At 46.7% G+C, this 8,883-nt stretch overlaps 1 protein-coding gene across 13 annotated transcripts in view; it reads left to right on the forward strand.

The window, feature by feature from the left end:
- LOC116393320 (peroxisome proliferator-activated receptor alpha-like) overlaps window positions 1-8,883 on the forward strand; it is a 51,638-nt gene that overhangs the window by 18,994 nt on the left and 23,761 nt on the right. For 7 of the 13 annotated variants that reach the window (XM_031865521.1, XM_031865515.1, XM_031865517.1 and 4 more), the window contains exon 1: window positions 3,433-6,149. The gene's annotated coding sequence lies outside the window, so the exon portion shown is untranslated. Of the gene's footprint in view, window positions 1-3,432; window positions 6,150-8,883 lie in introns of those variants that run through there. The other 6 variants (XM_031865523.1, XM_031865526.1, XM_031865528.1 and 3 more) reach the window with 3 other exon arrangements.

An 8,883-nucleotide genomic window follows, 5' to 3' on the forward strand; every position in this document is an offset into this window, starting at 1 on the left:
ATATATATATATATATATATATATATATATATATATATATATATATACATATAAATTAATAAGACTTTCTTCTCTCATTCTGGTGTGAAATAATTATATTTCAGATTCATTCTCAACTTTAAAACAATTGAAAATCTTTATTCGTGCCTCGCACCGTTTGAGCCAAAAGAAGAAATGATTAAATATGACGTGATTGAATCAGATTGCATTAGAAGCTGCCGTGTGTCTGCACACTCGCTCCCTGGTCTCTGACGGGCTGCAGAGCTTCACCCAAAGTGACTGAAGGAATCCAGATCCGTGTCTCATTCAGTCCGGTCATTGCAGCTTTCTGTTTTGGCACTCGATATGTAAATCAAACAACATTGCCTCACATATCGAGACCTGTTCTGCAATGTTGCGATTTGGGACGTTCTGAGCAGTGTGTGAGTGACTGCATCACTCAGGCCGCCATGTTGTCTCCTCCTGTCCTCCATTTTGTGATTCTGCCTCTCGGTTCTTGCTCACCTGCTTTTATCGAAAGTTTAACCAAACTCTGTTTTTAATCAAAGTGAAAAAAAATACATCTATTGCTTTCACATGATTTTCAGATGTACATGTATGTTTTCAAAAGGCCCGTCGGGCTTTTGTTGTGTTGATAGATAACCTGATGGCTGATCACTTTTTACCTTAAAGTGTCTTCACTCAAATACACGTGTCCAACGAGACGGAACACTTTGTCCATGTAATCAGCAGCTCCCACGTTAAGTGTTGCACACGACTTGAGGTTCTACAGCTCTGCAGCGTGGGTGACTGTGACCCGCGGCCCCATAATGTCCGCCGGGGGGTCACGGAGGTTAATAGAGACTGATGTATGAGGGCCCCAGAGTGACATCCCAAAGGGGATGGCCCCTTAATCCTTATTATGCCTCCGTGTTAGTGATCCTTACCTTTCAAAGCAAACAGCACGCTCCCTTTGCAGCGGGGCCCCCAGCCTGCCCCCAGCGTTACACTTCTGACCCCGGGGTCGTGGCCTTTGTTCAGAACCCTTCAGAGTCTGACCTCAGAGGTCACGAGTGTAATAGAGAAGTTGTCAAGGCACGTGCTGCCGAGGGGCCCCTCAGCGGACCACCTCGTAGAGGGAGCGGGCGCGCCGCACCGGTCACCGAAGAGAGGAGGAAGTGTGTGTGTGTGTGTGTGTGTGTGTGTGTGTGTGTGTGTGTGTGTGTTCGCTGGAGTGTGAACGCATAGGTGGCAGTAACTTATGAAGTGAAAATATTACTGGGGTTATATGTCTATAGAAGTTAAGCTTGTAAAAAACAAACAGAAAACCCGGCCTGAATTTTGGCATTTTAACTGCAATAAGTCATGTATTCACAGAAGTAGCTCCTGCAGAGGAGGTCACCTCTCTCTTTACTGGCATTCTCAGGTGGTTCTACTTATTTAACTGCATTTTATTAACTGCTGACTAAAAACCACAAGAAACACATTGAAGAAAGAGCATCTTTGGTGCAGAAATGGATTATAAATTTGTATTTTTTTTTTTGTTGTCTAATGATTAAAGAGAGAGCTGTTTGTTTGCTTATCTGTTCAACTTCCCATGAAATGAATGAATAATTTGTTATTTAATTACAGTTCATGTTATTTATACTGTATTTCTTTTTTTTTTTTTTTGCCCTATGAGTATTTAAAATATTGTAGTTCATATTATTCTCAGTGTACTGCTTGTGCGTGTGTGTGTGTGTGTGTGTGTGTGTGTGTGTGTGTGTGTGTGTGTGTTTGTGTTTTTTTTGTGTGTGCTTGTGCGAACATCTCCATTGTTTCAGCTCATGAAACTCACTTTCACTCTGACACATTCAGGGCCTTGTTGCCACCGTGCAACATGAGTTCACTGCGGTCGGTTTATTTAATACTGTTTTGTTTTTAATTCCCCTCCCCTTGCATCTTTTAAATATCATGTGGCAGAACCAAATCACTTAACTGCAGCCTCTCTTCTTTCTTGAGAAAACATTGAAGTTTTAAATATTCAGAGATTCAAAATATTACTTGCATGCGATATGCTTTTACACAGGGACCTGATGAAGAAATTGCGGTGGTGGACTCTTGGAGGTGTAATAAATGAGCTTGTTAATACTGGAGTTTCATCAATGGCAGCATTGCGCAGGCCGCTCCTGCAGGGGCGAGGCCGCGCTGAGGGCTTCAGTGTCAGAAGTTGGCAGCGGAGCCAAAACCAGAGTCGTATCCTCAAGTGAACTCTCCACGACGTACGGTGCTACAGGCTCTGCCAAGTTTTTTGAATTCCTGCCACATGTTGGATGGTAAACAACTGACTAGAAACAGTGTCTTGGAGAGACGAGGGGGGCTGAGGAGGGACTCTTGAAATTGCTCAAAAAAAACATGCGTTTGTTGACGCTATTGTTTGATTTATATTCTGCGTGCAGTAGTTGTGGCGTTTTGTGCTTGCAGGGTTTGCAATTGGTCCAGAGACGTGGTGAGATGTGACGTCACGGGGTTCAATCCGATGACCGTTTGGCGCTCGATCCGTTGCTCTGATCAAGGAACACGAGGGAGTTTGGATCTCGATGAAGTGCAACGAATCCTTATGTCGCCTGTCTCACTTGTGCTCATTTTTCTAAATTGAAGTTTTCGCGTTTGCGCATTGTGTGTTTTTGATATGCGATGGTGCAGCGAGACACAGAACACAGGGAACCTGAGTTTTATTTGAGACTGTGGAAAGCTGAGGAGAGTTAAACAAGACAAGTGCACTCTCTCTCTCTCTCTCTCTCTCTCTCTCTATCGCTCTCTCTCTCTCTCTCTCTCTCTCTGGGTCCGTCCTCTGAGGTAGAAACACACAGCAGTGTAACGCCTTTTTCTTTCAGCTTCCAGGACTGAGAGTGAGGAGGTAGGAGAGACTGCTATTAACCAAGCGGCCATATTAGTTTGCTGTTTAATCGCTCCTACTCGCTCTGCTCTTCGTCGTCTTCTCCACAGTAAAAAAAAAACAAAAACACACACACACGAGAAAACGGTTGAGAAGGTTTTCCAACCGTATTTGTTCCAATGTGCAGCATTAGATAAAGACAGATTGAAATCAAGCCCAGCTAGCTGTGCTCCATGAGGTGAGATCCGTCGTCTTCTCTCGACAGTTTTTCCTTTTTCCCCTCTTGTTTGTGCGGCTGCTAGTTTCAGGAGAGAGGAGGGGAAAAAATGTGCCTGTGCTGAGTTCTGGGTTTCTTTTAGGAAAGAGAAGACTGAAGGGAAAGGCGTCCACAAGAGAGGAAGTTGTTTTTCTGCCATCGGGGAATCTGTTGCAAACAGCTAAGGGGCATTACAGCATTTTGTCCACGGGAGAAGTTTTTTTTTCGGGGAGGGGAGTCGGGTGGAAACCGGACGGGTGTGAATAACCTTCAGCAGGCTGATGTAGAGGTTGGTAGGTGTGCATGAGAGGAGGGGGGGGGGGGGGGGGAGACAGCAGGATCCTCCTCGTGCAGGCTTAGATTAACACTAGCTGCTCAGAGCAGGGCTGTTTTTGACTGTAGGCTATAACAGTGCTGCTGAACGGACAAGAAAGGGTGGGAGACAGAATAGGCTGGACACTGAAGGGGAGGCGGAGGGGGATGAGGGGGGGGGGTGCGGGACACGAGCAGAGTCCATTTTATCATTTGGTTACTGCCCGACATTTCTCCTCTCCCTATTCACACGCAGGACCGCCGCTGCTGCGGATCACAGCATGGCAAGGGTGGCCAAGCGATGGCACATGGCGGGTGCACTGCGGCAAATATTACGGGATCCTACAGCCTGGTTCACTGTTTCAACCATGGCAGGGCAGTCGCACCCAGGCTGCTCAATGTAGCCTCTCTCATTAACTCATTAACATGTCCGTGAGAGAGAAATCAAGACGATATTCCTCAGTGATCGTGCCAGACTTTCATTTCCGGCCTTTATTAAGGGAGCGCCATTGCTTCTGCTCTGCCCCCTGGAAGTCTTGTGTTAAAGGACATGTGGGTCAAAGACAAAGATATGAAACTCGGAGCAGCAACAGTTCTGAAAGGAAAAGATAAATCGTTAATCGTTTTTCATGATCATCAGAGTTAGGCGTTGCAGGTTGTCCCAGAATCGTTTAATCATTCGTGAGTGTAAGTGTGTGTGTGTGTGTGTGTGTGTGTGTGTGTGTGTAAGTGTGTGTGTGTGTGTTTGCTGTGACTCCAGCTCTCTCCCCACCCCGCCTCATGCACGCGCACGTTGCGCCAGGCCGGTGATGGAAATGCGTAGCGCCGCACGCACTCCCACACGTCCCTGTTTCATCATCAGCTGAGCCCTTTCTCCTCCACTCACAACTCTTCTCCCCTCCCTCTCTCGCCCCCTCCCCTCTCGGCTCTAGCTTCTTTTTCTATCCATCGCTCTCCTCCTCTCTCCGTGGGTCCCGACCACATGCAAGAGGGTAGACTAGGACGCTGCAGCTCTAAAAAAAAAGGGGGGGGGGGGGGGGGGGGGACGCTCTGCTGCTATTTCTACAGGCGGGCCCTCCCCTTCAGCTAGTCTGTGCCAAAAGAGGGAGGGATTTTTTACTACTCCCAGTCCCAGGATTTTAACCCCCTGCCTGCACTCGCTTCTCTCTGCAAGATCTGCTACTCAATATCGTGCAACAAGTGGCTTTGCTTTACTCCTACTTCGACATTGCTGCGCCATTTGCAAAGACCCTTTTTTTGGGACGCCCGTTTTCCTCACTCCGTGGGCGCTCATCACATGCGTTTGGTCAGTTTTTGCTGCCTCTGGGTTGTTGTAGAGTTAAACTGGACTGGGGACATTCAGGGGTTTGGGTTTGTGCTCTACGGAGGCTTTCTCGAGCACGTGCTCGGCGATTGCTCGCCATGCTTCCTTTTTCTCGTGAGTCCTCCCTAAAGCTGAGGACGAAGACAGCAGTTGGTTTTTTCCGCATGTTGTTCGGCCAGCTGCTCGATTCTGCATTACCTGTGCGTGCTTCTCGATTTCAGCAGATGATTTCTCATATATTTTCCTGTCCTCTTATCTCTTCTGCCCTCCGCATCTCTAAACCGCTCCCTCTTTTGGGTTTTCTGCCCCACCCTCTCTTTCTCATGCTCTCTCTCTCTCTCTCTCTCTCTCTCTCTCTCTCTCTCTCTCTCGCTCTCTCTCTCTCTCTCTCTCGTGGGCAGTCTCTAGTGAAAGGGGAGCAGGAGGGTGGAGCAGGGACGGGGCTTTTTCTGGGACAGGTGCCAATTTCAAACAAAAGACACAAAAAGCCAAAAAGAGTGAGATAGTTCCCAACGACAGGAAAAAAGTATTTATTTTAGAACGTATTTGAGGTAATAACGTGTGTCCATGTGTAACTATTCTTCTCTTGCAGGACTTTTCTTTTTTGTATTGCATGAGTGAGTAGCAGCAGAGATCTTGAATCCTCCCCTCCCTCCTCTCACCCCCCCTCTCTCTGCTCTCTTGCTCCCGTGAAGGCATTTCGAGCGGGGAAAAGAAGGAGGGGCGGGTGGAGTTTGGAAGGGGCAGTGGGAGGCGGAGCCCTGCCTCCCTGTCGAGTCTTCTGCATTATTCATATGTCCGGGCCAGTGCTGCAATCTGACTGGCTGCCTGGCTTAGCATTCACCCGACATTCAGTGGCTCTGTTTGCTAACATTCCTCATTCAAAGCCTTGTTAACTGCCAGACGGGAGGAACACGCGACTCCATGGGAAACCCACATGGCCTCCTTATTGTGGCGGCCCTGACAGTCTCAGACTAGGAGGTGGCAGACAGGGGAGAGCGAGGGGAGCCGGTTTGTAAATATTAGACAGCACTTAGCCGAGTTGAGGCGGGTTGCCCGAGGCTTAGACACAGGTTTTGGGCAAGGTGGCCAGATTGACAGGGTAGAACCCAGACAGATGGGCAGACAGACACGCAGACAAGGCGTTGAAGCAGACAGGGAGGCTGGCACTCTCTGGGACTCTGAATGGGTCTCTCGTTGACGTGCCCGCCTACTCCTTGCAGGGAGTGCAAAGCTGTGTGACTGAATCCGAGCTCCTTCTCTGCCCTTCTCCACAGAGAGGATATGTGGACGTACAGAGGGATCCAGCAATCCAACAATGGACGGCGGCGATTTCGGTGCTTTACCCCGGATAGCTGATCAGCAATGCATGTGTGCCCGTTGCCTACAAAGTCTCAGTGGTAAGTCAATGCGTGTGTGTGTGTGTGTGTGTGTGTGTGTGAGTGTGTGTGTGTGTGCGCGTGTGTGTAGCATGCACACATGCAGAGGTTTTCTATTGGCAAAGCGATGACACACAAAGACGAAATAAACGCCACAGTGCGACTTCGGTTGAACTGATCTCCCGAGTTTGTGTGTTTGAAGTCAGGGTGTTGTTTCCTTCAGGGCTACATGACTATCCAGAGAGACGAGGCTTAACTAAATATAGGGAAACCAGGGGGAAATGTGGCATGGGCTTTGAATTTCTAATCTCTCCTCTGGTGCGTTCCTACCTGCAGTTTTGCACTCCAGGTCAGCCTTTTGTGTGTGTGAAAGAGACGCTTTTGGAGGGAGCAGAGAGGGACCAGTGCTGCAACTTTGGGCCGAGGGCCAGACAAGGCCTGCTGCACAAGGCCGAGCCCCACCACATCGCTCCCTCTCTCTCTCTCTCTCTCTCTCTCTCTCTCTCTCTCTCTCTCTCTCAGTCTCACTCTGTGTCGCTCTCCCTTTTTCTCTCCTGGTCAGCTATCATAAAACTATTAACAGCAATTATCATATTGAGTTTTCTCATTAAAAGCTCATCTCAGTGAATATGGGCGAGCTTTCCGGTTTGTAATAGAAGGTTAAACATTTGAAAACGGGTCATTGCTGACACGTGGCCACACGTAGCTTTGATACAGCTCGAACAGGCCTTTTGGAGATACCTGTTATTAACGCTTCATAACAAATATAAAGCGTTAATTTACATTTTGTTATTTTTCCTTCAAGTTAACAAGAAATATGCTTCAAAACAGTAATAAGCCTTAGACATTTATGTGTAGTTCGATTATACGGTTTGAAGATGTATTAAATCCAAAGCCTTGTAACCTCCATATATACAGTATTTAGGTTTGTGTAATTGAACCGTAATAGAGCGGCATGCTTTATAAATAATTTATAGAAGTTGTATTGTCATTAATATTAGGATCACACCTGCTTCATCCCTCAGGAAGAATATCAGCTCTATCTTTCCTCATAATTAAAAACCTCAAGGTGCCACACCCATCACTGATACCTTCCAGTGAGGCAGATTTTAATTAATTGAGCGCTAATTCAAAATCCTTCATTCTTTTTTCTGTGCCGCCTGTCGATATGGCTCCATGTTGAACACCTCAGCACATCAGCGTCCACCATGACCATGATGATAGGTAGGAGCGGAGGCAGCGTGAGTCATCACAGATAGCTCTGGTCATCCCACCTACATCCTACGTACGACGGGCCTGTTCATCTGCCACTCTCGCGGCTCCGCAGTCACGTCGGCAGGAATCCCCGACTTCGCTCGCCCGCATTCGGTGCGTCCGAACCCATCTTCTGAGACCGTCGGCCCGGTGAACGTATGAGATGGTGTACGTCAGCGTTTGAAAAAGCAACACGTCATTGTCGAACACCAATGGGGCTCACAGGGTGCAAATGAAGGACGCGATTGCTTTTCGATTTTTCTCTGCTCTTCTTTTCTATCTCTTTGTTTCCGACTTTATTCCATCTGACTCTCTAACACACACAGTGGAGAAATAAAAGGTAATATTTGCGGCGAGGAAAACCAAACGCCCCACAAGGAAACGGGGAGGGACACGCTTTAATACACGTTTCATAACTTGGAATGTGTTGATTAACTTTTGGAAAAGTGTTTTCCCTCTGACATGAATATGTTTCAAAGTGTCCTGTGTCAGCTCTATTTATGTCATGAATAACAAGAAGGTCCTGCAGTTAATTTCCTCAAACTATTGGCCGACTATTTCACCCCGAGAAGACGAGAAATAACAAACGTGGTTTGACCTTGGAATTCATTAAAAATATATATATTTTCTGACAGTAAGTTGTGCTTCATGATAAACCACTGAGGAGCGCTGTATTGTTTTTTTAGAAGAAAAAAGTGATTTTGAAATTGTGATTTTGCCGATTCATTGAATTTGCGAGTCTGGTTTCTAAAGAATTTCACATGATTTGTTACAGAATGTTTGAAAACAGATAACTGAGGGGAATGTGAAATCTAACATAAGGACCATCACACCACATCTTGAACCAGACACACAGGACGCGCACACACACACAGGCAAACACCCAGACACATTTGATGCTATGTACCCCACAATGAACCCTGGCTGCTAAGATGAATGGGGTTCCCACGCCTCTCCCAAGGAGTGCAGGGCACAGCCTCCTCCTCTGAGCATTCTCACACACACTCACACAATGCACAAACTACAGATGGCTGCGCAGTCTTACCCAATCACACATAGGTGCATTAGAGTATAATAAACACACACAGACAAATATAGATTATTATTCAGAGCACTCACAGTCATGATGAGCACGTCAGTTTTAAAGATGGAGTGAGACACAGCTCTGTCTTTATTGATCGCGCATCAGCAATTTGGCATAAAAAGCAGCTTTTAATTTGTTAAGCAGAGAAAAGGAAGGTAAAAGAGTATTTGGTGTGTTTTACTTTGGTTACATTTCAGTCACACCTCCTTGTGTGTGTGTGTGTGTGTGTGTGTGTGTGTGTGTGTGTGTGTGTGTGTGTGTGTGTGTGTGTGTGAGAGAGAGAGAGGAGAGTGTGTCATACGGGTTTGTTCTGCAGGGAGAATTTAAATGAAGCAGACACAAAAGTTTGTGGGAAAATCTAACATTTCCATATCTAAGGGTTGAGCAACACAAAGTCATTGTGTGTGTTTTATATAT

Source organism: Anarrhichthys ocellatus, unplaced genomic scaffold (genome assembly GCF_004355925.1).
Source record: "Anarrhichthys ocellatus isolate YVR2014 unplaced genomic scaffold, GSC_Weel_1.0 scaffold33, whole genome shotgun sequence".
Taxonomy (NCBI): domain Eukaryota; kingdom Metazoa; phylum Chordata; class Actinopteri; order Perciformes; family Anarhichadidae; genus Anarrhichthys; species Anarrhichthys ocellatus.